Source organism: Apis cerana, linkage group LG1, assembly GCF_029169275.1.
Source record: "Apis cerana isolate GH-2021 linkage group LG1, AcerK_1.0, whole genome shotgun sequence".
In the NCBI taxonomy this organism is placed as follows: domain Eukaryota; kingdom Metazoa; phylum Arthropoda; class Insecta; order Hymenoptera; family Apidae; genus Apis; species Apis cerana.
The window spans coordinates 8807286-8824099 of record NC_083852.1 but is presented as its reverse complement, the minus strand read 5'-3'; the positions used below and the strand labels follow the sequence as shown (position 1 = coordinate 8824099).

The 16814-nt window shown below is 32.4% G+C and overlaps 1 protein-coding gene across 6 annotated transcripts in view; it reads right to left on the bottom strand.

Annotated features, from left to right (window-relative positions):
- Positions 1–10980, bottom strand: part of LOC108002561 (peroxidasin) — a 282659-nt gene extending 271679 nt beyond the window's left edge. The window contains exon 1 of one of the 6 annotated variants that reach the window (XM_028669104.2): positions 10818–10980. The gene's annotated coding sequence lies outside the window, so the exon portion shown is untranslated. Of the gene's footprint in view, positions 1–4146; positions 4435–9375; positions 9534–9665; positions 9813–10241; positions 10386–10817 lie in introns of those variants that run through there. The other 5 variants (XM_062082447.1, XM_062082439.1, XM_062082454.1 and 2 more) reach the window with 5 other exon arrangements.
- Positions 10981–16814: the final 5834 nt, after the last annotated feature.

Below are 16814 nucleotides of genomic sequence, written 5' to 3'. Positions count from 1 at the left end.
TAAGAAAGGAATTAATTAAAAAAATTAAAATATAATTTCATCGCCACTATCTGCATATCGGCTACAAATCTACGATATCTTTAAATTAACGAGAGGATCGTTTCTCTGTTTCTACAATGTGATTAAAAAATCATCTAAAACTTATTAGAACCAATATAATAAATTTGATCTAACAATATAATAAATCTATTTATAATTACTTTAATTTTTATAGAAAATAAATACATATCTATATATACTCTAGATAATTAATACTTTCATTTGTCTAAAAAAAAAGAAAAAAACTACGTACAAATATTTTCTACAACCACTGTTCCTTTGAAAACGAAACGAACTCTTTTCGATCCCTTGAAAAGGATGTAATTTTTCCCTCGTTAAGCAATTTATCAAGTTTATTATCTGTCATCCGATAAGTTTGAAAACGCGGTATAATTTCGCGGTTATAACTTCTTTCCTCGAACTGCACTTTACTATTTCAATGTATATACCAATGTATATCGCGATCAAAGATAAATCTGTAGAAATTGTGCATTCAATGGATGCAAGTGGAAGGCAGAGTTACGATAGATGCACCTTGGCGGAATCTCCGCGTGCGTTTCTGTGTAGCAGTTGTTGTAAAGTGTGCAGGAAGCGTCTACTTAATGCAACTGCAACTCGTCCCGAACTATTCGAGATAAGGCTACTCTCTGAAAGCTCTATAGCCATTGATTCCCTCCCGAAACTCTCTGACCTCTAATACGAATATTAGAGTATTTCGACAGTAAGCGTTTTGAGGTTTCGCGTTCCTATTCCTACTCGTGTCGTTATTCCGTTACTGCCAACGCTTTCCAAGGATATTTGGGAACAATCGGCGAATTATTTCTCCTTTCTTAAGAATGTACTTATAATATTTGCGAAACGAAAATTTAGATTTTCACGAATCTTAATTGTTGATTACGAGTTGTATTTAAAATTCATGAAATTGTGCGATATTTAAATGATCTGATTTATTATATTTGTCTGATTGCTAATTCACTTACTTTATTTCGCTCGTCTGACTATAACTGGCGTAATTTACTTGTTCCACGATTGACCTGTACTACTTGTCTGACGCGCGGAGCAGCGAAATTTCTCTGATTAAAAGTAGAAGATTAATATCAATTAGATGAAATGTTTCATTGAAAAAGTAATGAAAAGATTTTATATATATATTTTTTTCTACGTTTAAACAATTTACTTCGTTCCTTCAAGTATTTCAAGATAATTCTCGAGAAAATCGTCTCACTCACATGGTTTATCTACGTAATAGTGATTTGTCTCCAACTGATTAAGAAGCATCGTGGCTCTATTGACCGAGATACGAGCGCATAGATCTCAAGTAAATCAAATCGCTGCTCAGATTTTCGCATTAAGGAAACGTAATACGTGACGCGCCAACTGTAAATCACGATCAAATCACGATAGGCGCGTGTGATGTTTTTATTTTCGAACGGTCGATGCGAATCGAAACCGTTTATGTTAATTGTGCTACAAAACGTGAATTATAAGCTGCGAAAAAGTATGCTCATCGAAGAGCGCGTCACGGATAATTTATCATTTAAAAGTGGATCGTTTCTTGCACCCTGCATCCACGCCAACAGCCGTGGAATTAACTTTCTTATGCAGACACCCCTTGACCCATTTCCATCTTACGTGGCATCGTATTTCCTAGAAGGGGCTAAGCCGCTTTCCTACCCGTTCACGTAAAATGCATCAACACACGCGCCCATTTCTATATGTTAATGCGATTGGAAGGTGACACCTAGTTGAAAAACCTAGTTATATATACAGGAATTTCCTATTTTTCCGGTCAACCTGGAGGAGCTATAATCCACGACGAGGGTGTTAATATATTCGTTTAAGTTACGCATTTGGAAACTCGATTTCGAAGATGGAAACAGAATGATTCTTCTATAAAAGTGTACGTCGAAGTTTATTTATTAAATTTATGAGCGAGTTTAAATTTAAAAGCTGTTAAAAGCTGTGGGGAGATGGAAATCTGCTTCGTTCTATAACTCTCTCTATCTGACGTAACTTAATACAAATAAGCTTCAATTGATTTTCTTTTTATATATATATTAACTTTTGTGTTTGTTTTTTCGTATTCGAAAGTTCACGAACAAACTTTACATTTAAAGTAACATTTATTCCTAATTTTCACTTATAGATTTTACTCCTATAGTTCGATTAGGAAGGAAACACTCTATAGTTGAGATCACTTTCTTTCTTTATTAAAAATTTTACGAAGAAAGAAATTATACATTAGAAAATTTTACAGTAGAAATTTAGAATTTTTTTAAAAAAGACTAACTTCACTTTTTTTTAATTTTAGTTTTTACTTAACTCGATCCGAATAATTTCATAAAACAGAGAAGAAGGATGTAAATGGCCCGTTTTTATTAAAATATACAATTATTGTATTTTTTATCGATATAATTATTCAAAAGAAAAACTGGTGAAATAGTATCGTTTATTCTATTAACATCGAGAAGGAGTGAAAGTATTGTGTTGTGAGGAAAGCAATTATCTGAAATATCATTCGAATTGTTCGAAATAAACAGTTTCAATTGAATTCAACTGGATATTATGTATTTCTGATCACAGAGACTCGGATTATAACGAGAAAAACAATTGCTTGCACGAATACAGATTATTTGTTACACTCAGAGTGTCGAGTTAATTATGCACATCAACGTTGTGCTTGTAATGGGATTTTTAATTATTGTTTCAGAAAATCGATATACCAAGATAAACACAGCATTGAAAATATCAACATTACTGGATTGGACTGCATGTAATCATATAAAAGTTGACGTAAAAATTTTACACCGTGTATCTTACCATTATCCTACTACTTAACACAAATATCGTATCTAATATCATCTCTTCATTTTTCAACATAAATCTTTCCTACATATTTTGTTAAAAAATTCGAACTATATTCTATTAGAATAAAACATACGAACACTTTTCTATTGGAATAACTCTAATTTGTTTATCCTAACGAGCACGATACAAAGAAAATAATACAATAATACTATATGCATTTTTGTTTCAATAATAGATATAAAGTATGTAAAAATTTCCCAAATATTCGAAATAAAACGTTTTAAGAAGACCTGTTCTCAAACAAACTATTCATAATACATTCCCTAAACGCATTACAAATAAATTGTACAAATTACAAGAATACTATCTCGATGAATGAATGAGAGAATAATTTTTTTAAAAATAGAAACCAATCATTTTATGGCTACCAGATACAGTATCAAATACAGATAATTCACTCTCGCTTAATCGTCGATGATTATACACGGTGTTGAAAACTTAAAACGCATTTTAGGTTTCGATGAAGCTCGCCTATTATCATCCAAGAAAAGCAAACTAATCCGTTGTTATCTGGAGAACATCGATAACCAAAGCGCGATGACGTTACGCTCTACGTCCAAGATTTAATTACAAGAGATTTAAGACGGATTTCTGATAATACCTCTATCGTTACAACCATCGTTCGTTACCACGTACGGATGAGAATTACACACGTGATTACAATTCTAACGCGGTATGTCGAAATATGCGGCATTATCGGGAAATATGTAAATCAGTATTATCGAATCGCGGAGGAACCGCTAATAAATGTATCATCCGGACATACGTGTATCTATATTCGTTCATACTATGAATATTGGATGTACTTATCGAAAAACTACCTCTTCGTTGATTTCAATGAGCCTGAAATATTTTTTTCCTTGTATAATAATAACCAACGATCGCTTCTAGCTCTCAAAGTTGTAAGTACTTTTCTTGTATAATATATCGGAGAAACCAATATCGATTTAAATCAGATTCGATTACGTTGGACTCTGATTTGTTGGAAGAAAGCCTACTCCAGATGTATAACTTGTGATTTTTTTATTATTTTTAGCGCCGATCTTTTATTATATTTCGTATATTATACGAAAATTTTCTTTTCTCTCTGAACGTAATATATATTTTTTCCGTTCCCACCCTCCTCCCACAAATCCTCTCGAAATCTTACAAGGGGAACGGTGAAAACACCCATTCAAATCCAAAGAAGGAGGTAGCTTTTCGACAAAATTGGCCAAATAATGTCATCAACACACTCACCCAACCGATCCTCCGCCCTTTCTTCGCTCTCTCCTCCTCCTCCTCCTCCTCCTCCAACTCTCTCGCCTCTGCCAAATCTTCCTTCCTCTCCTTTCCTCTTCCACAATCCAATCTTCGATAATACGGAATACGTCGTAAAGAAATTACACCCAGCTTCTTTCAACCACAATTCCCCAACAACCGTGGAATTCAAGGAATCACTTGTTCGTGCGATCCAGAAGGATCCCTCGCGTCTCCCCTCTCATCTTATCCTCCTCCCACCCTCCCCTCGCTTTACGCGATATTCGCCGAAATCCGCCGCCTCTCCCCTCCCCTCCCCTCCCACCCCCCCTTCCGAAATTCCAAAATCCCGAAATTGCTGCGAGCGATCGAGAGGCGGCTCCGTCGGCCACGAACCACTGTCTTTCTCACTACACCATCCAACAATCGTTCCAGCAATCGTGGCGGCAATTTCGAGGATTTGGAGGGACGAGGGACGAGCGTCCACTCGCGTTACCTAACGACGGGCCGACGTTAACTGCGCCTCGTTAAGCCCCACCACGATGACGCGATGACGACACCTGGAAACATCACGTTCCTGAACCACTTGGCCACCAGTTTAACTCGAATCGTGAATTATCGCGCCGGCCGCGATTGGATTTGTTAGTCCATCCGTTGCCGGCGATTTACTACTTTGTTGTACCCCTTTCGATAGGGGGTGGGGGACAATTTCGCGTTCGCTTGTTATGAGAACAATGTATGTCGGTCGGTTTTGAGAGGAAGAAATCGTTTTGTTTATTTTTATTGTCGAATTAGAGCATTGATTTAGAGTTGTTGTTGTATAGAAGCGTGTATAAGTAAGAAGTGTTTCTTTTTGAATACATATATTCGAAAATTTGAACTGAAGAAAGAAATGCTATGCAAGATTGGCGAATTTTATTGATGAAATTTAATCTAAGATAATATATATATATCAAGATGATTTTTTTCATTCTAACAGGGATAAGAATAAAGTGTAAGTATATTTAGAAGAAGCTTTCAATTGTTATCAAATATAACATCAATTCTGAGAAAGTAAATAAAAAAGTTTTTCTACGAATTTCCAAGAATTTGCAAATACCAGTCTTATGTTTTGATGAAAAATACTAAAAGTCTATTTTTACGGAATAAGAACTTTCTTATGTTTCCACGTATCGAATTTAATTCTTTCCTTTTGCAATTAATACATCGGTGTCGAAGATTAAAAATTAATATGAAACTTGATTAAATATGAACTTGAAATGTTTCATAAAAGTAGATAAACTGATCCATGTTCAATGCTATTTTACAGAGATTTAGAACGCTGTACACTACGTCAAAACAACCTCGAAATACTATGAGATTAAGTAAAATCTTCCTCGGATCATATAAATTTCGTGAAACTCCGGTTTCGTTGTCGGATTACAAGTACGACTAAACGTACGCACACGTGTCGACACGATCTCCCTAACACTGGAAACGACATCGCATTGCGAATCAACCGAATACACTGCGAATTAAATCATCCAAAACTAACATAAATTGAAAAGTGAAAATTCAAATAAAATTTCTCGTTTAAAATTTTTCCAAACAAAATCTTGAAAAATGAAAACATGAAATATTTAGAGATGAAATTAAAATTTACAATTTGCTATCTGCCATATTCTGGATATTTTTTGATATCTTTCAAAAGAATCGATATGTAAAAATATTAGAATTTCATTCGAAAATATTTTTATCAAGAAAAATAAAAAATAGGAAAATATGAAAGAAGTTTTATCTTTGAACTGAAACAGATACAGAAATCGAATTCTAATTTAAAAAAAAAATGATAAAAATGATAAAAGAATTTGTAAAAATATTTGTAAAAGAAAAAGTTTATAAAATATTCTCTTAAAATATAAATATATTTGAGATATAAATCACACGAATGTTTGATTCCGAGATGCAAATTCGATAGAAAATAAAATTCAATCGATTATTCATTAACATATATAATTATTTTAATTTCCATATTATCAAACATATGAAACCTTTCGTTACCTAAATCCAACGCAATAATTTTAACCAAAATATTCTAAAATTTCTAACTAAATATAGAACAGAATGTTTAATTAAAAATTTAAGTTTCGTTCGGTCCAATTTCGATCTAATTTCACAAACGAAAACGAAAAGAAAAAAGAACAAGTTAATTAAATTTCCATGAGAAAAGCTTCAATAATTTCTACGATAAGATGATGACGTTCACTCGACAATTTTCTTCTTTCTTTCATTCCACAAAAAGAAATCGTGAATGAAGATACAAAAGAAAAATAAAAAAGAAAAAAAAAAGAGAAACAAAAAGAACGATACAAAAAAGGACGCATAAAAGATAGAATAAAAAAAAAGATCGTAAAGGGAGCAAGAAAAATGGAAAGAAATAGAAAATGGGGTGAATCACGCGTGTTCACAGTATTCGATGCAACGTTCCTCCCCTCTTCCCTTTTAATCGCGAGCCAGCGTCACCGGATAAAGCAACGTGTAATTTGTCGCAATTGGTATTGTTCACTGTTTCCCGCTTTTCCGGTTCCGTTCTCTATCTCTCTCCCATAGACCCCCTATCGCACTCTTACCCCTCTATTTTCCCCCCTCAGTTACCCTATTCTGCTTTTTTCATACCCTATTTTGCCTTCCTGGAACCTCGAATCGAGTGAGGCGAATTGTGTGTGTGTCTGTGTGTGTGTGTGTGTGCGTGTGTGTGTCCCACTTTTGCGGCGACCGGTAAAGTTTATAATCGTCCTCGATTAACCGAGCGCAGCAACATCGTTTCCGCGGATCGTTTGAATCGAATCCACGATGAGAAGGGACACGGTTACGCTATCAACGATCATAAGATCGGTGGAGAAGACGATAAGAGGGTAGAGAAAGAGGATTCGAATTCCTCGATTCCATTTAAGGAAAAGTCCAAAGAGAGGGATAATGAGACAAGTTCGAACGATCGGAGAATACTTATGAAAGCGTCTGACGTTACTTCGAAGAAAGTTGTTTGAAGATGGCTTAATTAAAGAGAGTTATGTATTTTTTTCTCTTCCCCTTTTTAGAATATTAATTGTACTTTCTTATACTCGTATATCGTTTTAAACCGATTCGACTTACACGGATGTATACGGGTATCCTCGAGTCGTTCACTGGTATCTATAAACACTGGAATCGTGATAATGTTACGAGGCTTACGCACATTATTCCCCGAATCACAAAAAACACCTACTTTCGTTCCTCACTGATACATCCCATCGAATTTTCACGGGTCGAGAATCCAGCGGATAAAGCAAACGCGGAAGATCCGTTCACGAGGCCTTTTATCGCTCGTGCACGATCGACAAGTCGTCACATGTCACCCGAAATCGAGACTTCCTTCCCCCCCGGGAAACTACCTCGTGTCTCTGCCCGGAAACACTGCTCACGACACATCTACGATTACAGATACTCACTGCATACAATCTTTTTTTTTAATCTTAAATTTCGAAACTTATCGAGGATCGACCGATTTTTAAAAAAAAAAGATACGACGAATAGTGTAAACGCGAACAAAAACACGGATTAAAAGAAAGCGACGCGGATCGTGGAACCGATTACACGAAGAACGGGCACGGAAATCTCGGCACGATCTAATTGCGAGCAAGTTTTTCCGCGATACGGCTCGCTCGCCGGCTACTCGTTAGGACTTCGCCTACGGACTGCCGGGCGCCGCGGCAAAAGCTACGGCGCAACACGCCGACGCATCAACCCTCTTGGAACCCCTTGGCCCCTGTGTCGCACCGATACCAACCAATACCAACCTACGGGCACGACGTTGTAACGCGAGGCGGCCGAGTTATCCCTTCGCGTCCCCCCTCCCCGAGAGGTACGTGCACCTGTAGTCGGATAGTGGTACCTGATCGAGGTTGATGTTCGACGGAATGACGATACATCAATCGTGTTATATCGCGAGATTCGAACTTTCATGAGGTGTTACGTGTCTTGTTATAATCGGAGGTGGATTAATGGCAATTATTGTACGGCGATTGTATATTTTGATAGGGGGAATTGTTTGATTGTTTGTTCGTGCGATAAGAGGAATTAGAAAGAAAATGATTGATTTGGGAGAAAGATAAATGTTTGAGTGGGAATTTTAACATTCTATTTAATATATATCATAATTAATCAAACTAATTCTATACTAAACTCAATCAATTATTTGCTATTTTGAATTTAAAAATTACGATTAATATTAATTCTCTCTAAACGAACAATATTCTAATTGAAATAAAGCGTTAACTTGTTCGTATAATTCTATAAATTAAACCGTACAAAATGATTCTATTTAAAATGGTTAGAAATTGAAGGGGTGATATGTTATCGGAAAATTAATACGTATTTATGTTAATATTATTATGTTTATATTACTATTAATATTTGTTCAATGAATCGGATTGGAGTTTAATTAATTAAAATGCGCAAATTTGATATATAAGAAGAATTGTATTTATCTCTGCAGACGTTTTTTTAATTGTTTGTTAATTATCATCAGATTAAGTGAGAAAGAATAAAATTTAATATATATTTTAAACATAAATTTAAATAATATAATCATAAGCAAATCCATTGAAATTCATAAAAAACCATTAAAATTATATTAAAAATTAAAAAAATTGATTGCTAAACGAATATATATTTGAATTTTACAATATTATTCATAAGGATAGAGAATTAATAAATATTTTAACTTATTTTATTATTTATTTCGTTATTGTTAACCAATGAATATAAAAATGCGAATTATGAACGTAATTTATAATTTGTAATTGTCTATTATAAATAAAATTACCACGCCATTTTTCAAATCATAAAGTATATGAAAATTCATTCTCTTATATCAAAAGAAATACAAGAACGAAATTGAAAGATAAATAAATTTTTTTATCTAATATGAAGTAGAACATCGATTGCTTATCTTATTTATCCAATAATTGAACAAAATAAGATAAAAACTAAATATTTTATAATAAAAAATATGAAAATAAAACGCAATTATTTTACGCGCGAAACATGAAACTTCATTTCAAAGAATAGACTGATTTAAACGCCACATCGGCGGAATTTGAAACTAATCTTGATACCTAAGCGCCAAATTGTAAAGTATATAAAAGTTTATTGCGTCTTATACCCAAGCAAATGCGAGACACGAAATTAAAAGATAAATAAATAATTTACCTATGATATCGAGCAGAACGTTGATTGATCGTCTCATTATTCATTTGGAGCAAAACAAACACGAAAAATATACACTTTATAATAGAAATATGGAAATACGAGGAAATGATTTTACACACGAAACCTGTCACTTTGCTTCAAGAAGGAGACTGATTCGAACGCCACGAATGGCGGAATTTGGAACTAATCTTAGTATCGAAGCGCCAAATTGTAAAGTATATAGAAATTTATTGCGTCTTATACCCAAGCAAATGCGAGACACGAAATTAAAAGATAAATAAATAATTTACCTATGATTTGAAGCAGAACGTTGATTGATCGCCTCGTTATTCATTTGGAGCAAAACAAACACGAAAAATATACACTTTATAATAGAAATATGGAAATACGAGGGAACGATTTTACGCACGAAACCTGTCACTGCTTCAAAAAGGAGACTGATTCGAACGCCACGATGGCGGAATTTGGAACTAATCTTGGTATCGAAGCGCCAAATTGTAAAGTATATAAAAGTTTATTGCGTCTTATACCCAAGCAAATGCGAGACACGAAATTAAAAGATAAATAAATAATTTACCTATGATATCGAGCAGAACGTTGATTGATCGTCTCATTATTCATTTGGAGCAAAACAAACACAAAAAATATACACTTTATAATAGAAATATGGAAATACGAGGGAACGATTTTACGCACGAAACCTGTCACTTTGCTTCAAGAAGGAGACTGATTCGAACGCCACGATGGCGGAATTTGGAACTAATCTTGGTATCGAAGCGCCAAATTGTAAAGTATATAAAAGTTTATTGCGTCTTATACCCAAGGAAATGCGAGACACGAAATTAAAAGATAAATAAATAATTTACCTATGATATCGAGCAGAATGTTGATTGATCGTCTCGTTATTCATTTGGAGCAAAACAAACACGAAAAATATACACTTTATAATAGAAATATGGAAATACGAGGGAACGATTTTACGCACGAAACCTGTCACTGCTTCAAAAAGGAGACTGATTCGAACGCCACGATGGCGGAATTTGGAACTAATCTTGGTATCGAAGCGCCAAATTGTAAAGTATATAAAAGTTTATTGCGTCTTATACCCAAGCAAATGCGAGACACGAAATTAAAAGATAAATAAATAATTTACCTATGATATCGAGCAGAACGTTGATTGATCGTCTCATTATTCATTTGGAGCAAAACAAACACGAAAAATATACACTTTATAATAGAAATATGGAAATACGAGGGAACGATTTTACGCACGAAACCTGTCACTTTGCTTCAAGAAGGAGACTGATTCGAACGCCACGATGGCGGAATTTGGAACTAATCTTGGTATCGAAGCGCCAAATTATAAAGTATATAGAAGTTTATTGCGTCTTATACCCAAGGAAATGCGAGACACGAAATTAAAAGATAAATAAATAATTTACCTATGATATCGAGCAGAACGTTGATTGATCGCCTCGTTATTCATTTGGAGCAAAACAAACACGAAAAATATACACTTTATAATAGAAATATGGAAATACGAGGGAACGATTTTACGCACGAAACCTGTCACTTTGCTTCAAGAAGGAGACTGATTCGAACGCCACGATGGCGGAATTTGGAACTAATCTTGGTATCGAAGCGCCAAATTATAAAGTATATAGAAGTTTATTGCGTCTTATACCCAAGGAAATGCGAGACACGAAATTAAAAGATAAATAAATAATTTACCTATGATATCGAGCAGAATGTTGATTGATCGTCTCGTTATTCATTTGGAGCAAAACAAACACGAAAAATATACACTTTATAATAGAAATATGGAAATACGAGGGAACGATTTTACGCACGAAACCTGTCACTTTGCTTCAAGAAGGAGACTGATTCGAACGCCACGAATGGCGGAATTTGGAACTAATCTTGGTATCGAAGCGCCAAATTGTAAAGTATATAGAAATTTATTGCGTCTTATACCCAAGCAAATGCGAGACACGAAATTAAAAGATAAATAAATAATTTACCTATGATATCGAGCAGAACGTTGATTGATCGCCTCGTTATTCATTTGGAGCAAAACAAACACAAAAAATATACACTTTATAATAGAAATATGGAAATACGAGGGAACGATTTTACGCACGAAACCTGTCACTTTGCTTCAAAAAGGAGACTGATTCGAACGCCACGATGGCGGAATTTGGAACTAATCTTGGTATCGAAGCGCCAAATTGTAAAATATATAGAAGTTTATTGCGTCTTATACCCAAGGAAATGCGAGATACGAAATTAAAAGATAAATAAATAATTTACCTATGATATCGAGCAGAATGTTGATTGATCGTCTCGTTATTCATTTGGAGCAAAACAAACACGAAAAATATACACTTTATAATAGAAATATGGAAATACGAGGGAACGATTTTACGCACGAAACCTGTCACTTTGCTTCAAAAAGGAGACTGATTCGAACGCCACGATGGCGGAATTTGGAACTAATCTTGGTATCGAAGCGCCAAATTGTAAAGTATATAAAAGTTTATTGTGTCTTATACCCAAGCAAATGCGAAACACGAAATTAAAAGATAAATAAATAATTTACCTATGATATCGAGCAGAACGTTGATTGATCGTCTCGTTATTCATTTGGAGCAAAATTAAGACAAAAACTAAATACTTTATAATGAAAATACGGAAAAATGACAGAACGATTTTACGCGCGAAACGTGACACTTCACTTCGAAATACAAATTGATTGGAACGCCACGTCGGTGATATTTGAAATTAAAATTACACTAATTATTGTTTTATAATTTTAAATTATATTATATTATATTGTATTATATTGTTTTATAATTTTAAATTATTCTATTATTGTATAAAACGGGCTTTATATTTCATATTTAAATAATATATAAATATATACACAAGAAATGAATTTCTTTATATAATTTTATATTATTATATAATATAGATTCTATATAATAATGAGTTTTATTAAAGTCATATTTTGTATAGATACATATTTTACAAATGATAAGATACAGAAATGGATTAAAATACAAAACATTCGATTGTGAAATAATATATGTATTTAATGTATTATTTCATAAATATGTATTTCTATAAACAATGAAATTGCAATATAATCTATTGAAACTCAGAGTGCAATATGTCGATTTTATTTGCATATTCTTCGCGTCTATATACTACATTAATTTACTGATTAAAGTTCTCTTTATTTATTTATTATTAACATTCACTCAACCAATATATCCATATATCATTATTATATGAATCCAAAATAAATTTTGCAGCATAAATTATGCATTTTGCGGTTTTTAAAGAAATATACAAATCATACAAAAAATTATATATAATTTCTAATAGAATATTATAATTTCTTATATTATATTTTAAAATTAAATATTATAACTTTCAAAGCAAAATATTTACAAAACATCATTTCAGTTTATGAATTGAACACAAATGAATATTCGTTTGAAACTAGTTCTCAATGTGTTAATGTTCTCAATGTCTAAATTAAAAGCAATAATGAACAAAACAAAATGAAAACTGTATAAAAAGAAAAAAATGAAGTCGATAGTGAGTAAACAATCAAAGTAAGCGAAAAACTTTCAATACTTTAAATATCTTCGAAGTATACAAACAGGAGATAATAATGATAGAAACGATAATAACATTTTCGATTTGATGTAAGAAATAATACGTTTATTTAAGAAGAAGTTAATTCAAAATTAATGAATTTATTACGAAATAAAGAATAAGAAATATGAAATTATTAAAAAAATGTTTTTTTGTTATTTTAATAATTTTAAAACGATCACATTCATCATATCGATTAACTAATTGGTATATTTCATTTAATTAATCTGTTCGATGTAATATCATTAATTTTATAAAAGATAAAAATAAAATTCGCAAATCGAATCTATGCACATATTAAATGAAATTCCTTCACGATCAAAATCAAACATTTATATCATGAAATCAATTTATATTATATATATTATACATATGTATATCATGTATATAATTGCTTATATAAAATACATATAATAATTATACATTCAATGTAAATTATATTTATAATATATTTATATAATTAAAATTATTCAAAAATAAAATAACAAAACAAAAAATTCTAGTTCAATATATTGGAAATATTTATGCGAATAATAATTTTTTAAAAAATTACGAAAAAATTAAAATTTTACGACTTGGAAGATATTGTAATATACAAATATATTTCTCGATAAATTAAAATATGCATAAATTTAATTTTTTTTATATACAATAAAAAAAGAAAGTAAACGAAGAAATGTCGACAGTTCTTTATTGATAATTTAAACAGGATAAAATGTAGTAGTGCCAAGATCAGAGAGAGAAAAATACGAAAGAAATTTTTTAAGAAATTCTTTTCAAAGAAAACTAGCTCAAGATCCAGAGCAAAGAAGAAATTCTGAAGAACTATATTACTCTTTGTTTAACTGTAAAACCCGTGAATAATTCCATTATCTATGAGCCACTTCGTACAAAGTGGAGGATTTTAAAAAAGAGAAGTAAAAAGTAGTATATTTCAAGAATTAAAATATTATAATAAAAAAAAATTTTCTTTAAAATTTCTTTAAAACATCAATGATTTTCGTACGAAAAAACGAATATCAAAACTAACATATTTAATAATTAAACAATACCATGCTTGTTGAAACATTAAATATAAATAATATGAAACGTAGTGAAATTAAACCAAGTATAAAATATTTAAATATTTTTGTCGAAGAATGTATGTTAAAAATTTACAATTGAAAAAAAAAGATAAAAAAAATCAATATCTTATTGAATTATATATTTGTATTTTCTAAAAAAATATACGTACAAAATAAAATAAAAAAAGAGATATCTATTTTTTCTAAATGTGCGTTTTACTCTTAATTACAAGCGTTAAAAACTTTTGTGCATATAACATAACAAAATAAATAAATCATGTGTATAAACTTTCAATAAAAATCACGAATCACATTCTTCCACGATATTCTTTCAATTGGATAGAAATGATCTACAAATATCGGCAACATTTAAGGATTAAAACTGTATCGCGGTTTTTATTAACCAAAAATCAATTCACAAGTATTTTCTCTAACCGATGAACATTTTCTACGTATCGCCACACCTTCGAATTGAAACCTCGGATCCGCGTTTCATCGATAAGCGATCAAGATGAAGCCGAGTTCGATTCAAACTCCAATCCGAACTTGAAACGTTCGTTCACCCGCAAAGTTTCTGAAAGCTGCGCGAAAGAGCTTTCCAAGTAACGTGCAATTGCAGATTACTTCAATAGTAATTTCTCATCGTTTTGCATTAAACTTGCGACTATATGTACATATGCAAAATTGTGGGAAAAAGTTTGTTTATAAATACGATGCATATTATTATTGCAGAATATTCGTCGAATATTTATTGTTCTATTAATTGAATAAAAATTAAAGAAATCTTTAAGGATTTTTTTATTATAATCATAATTTTACTCTTTCTTTTGTAAAGTAATTATCAAATAATAATTAATACAACGATAAATAGTAACGACTTGCAATCTAATTACAGATACGTAATCCAATTAAAAGTTGAGAATTACACACGAAGAGTTTGTGATGAAATTACAATGAGTACGTTGAATATTCTACGAATCAGACGTACAATTAACATAGATACGCGACAAGTTAAAATTTATGGGGATAATGAAAAGGAGGAAGGAGTAGCCAGGTCAAATATAAAGTATTCCATTTCTCACGATATTCAACTTTTTTTGAAATGACCAAATCACTCGATATTACTGTGATTTTTCATCTCACAAACATATGAAATAATTGTTGGGTTTTGTTAAAAATCCAACTTATCAAATTTATATTCATTTTGACATCCAATCGCATCTCAAAATCTATCAAAATCTATCATACGTCAAACTTTAATAATAAATAAGAAAACTTGGTATCATAAATTTACAAGAGTTTCTCATTTCTCATTCAATTCAGAAGAAATCAGAATACGTGAGAAAAATAATCTCCTCATTTGTTACGTCTTATATATTTTATTCCCGTAACACGAATCATAAATAAGAATCTTTTACACTTTGACTCGTAAATAGAAACTCCAATTAGATAAATTTCCATAATTTATTCACAGATATAAAGTCTTTTTTCCTTTAGCCACGACAAACAAACGACCCAAGGTATTGTTATATATTTAAGAAAAAAATGAAACCTCACACTTCCCCAGAATAAGGTATAAACCAACAGAACTTGCAAAGTGGCCATGAACTCCCATAGGAAATTAAACTCGAGCGTCAAAGAGGATCATCGAATAGGAAGGTAAATTAAACGAAACAGTTTGAATTAATACAAAAAAAGAAGAAGAGAAAAAGAAAGAAAGATCGACGTATCAAGAAGACCTCAATTACTCCTCAACTCAAGAAAGAGAGAAAGGAATAAAAATTTTCGAAAAGAAAATAACAAATAAGATCTCGACGCAGCTGTTAAAATAACGATGAGTGTTCATCAATTTCTGAACGTATACTCGAATGCAAGGAGGTGGAAAACGAGAAAACGGATGAAAAGCGGAGGAACAAGACAACCACTCTTGCAAGGCGCGCAAGCCTGTTTAATTAGCGAACAAATTAAATGTCGGGACAGCCACATCCGACATGGCCGCGTAATTAGAGGTATTATAAATTAATTATAACAGGGTGGCGGAGCCAGTTTTGCGGAATTCAATCTTGGAATGAGCTCGGCCAAATGAATGCCAAACAACTTACCCCCATTTGCCAACCTTTTTCCACGCATTCTGTTACCCCTATCTTCTTCTTTTCGCCTCCATTCCCTTTCCTCCGAATGGTTATGAATACTTTCATGCTCTCACGCCATCATATCTTTATCTGTATAATCTGTATACCTGGTGATTGACGGTCGACTCGATTACGGACGTGGAATATAGGAAAGGGTAGCAAGATGGAAGGGGAATCCAGAGAGGGACAATACGGCACGATAAACCGAGTTGTCCACCGTTTCCGAGACACGTCTATCCTATAATATACAGGATGTCAGGTGTCGATCTCAGATGATGTATACTCGGTTGCGCGAGATAATTATGCAATGTCGGTATGCGCGACAGGAATATGAAATGAATCGTTGGATCATTGTGAAAAATGTGAAAGATCCCCGAATAAAATAGGAAATTATAATAGAGAGATCGTGATAATGAAAATTTTTCTCTACTCTTGTCTATTTTTGGAATCGGTGTTTCGATCGAGATTTCGTTTCGAAAACCGATCAGATAATCATATCCGTGTGTCAAGACACTGGAATCGAGTGTATTCCCTCGGGAGGTATCACGAATTACAGAGTGGAGCTTAGAAATTCTCCGTC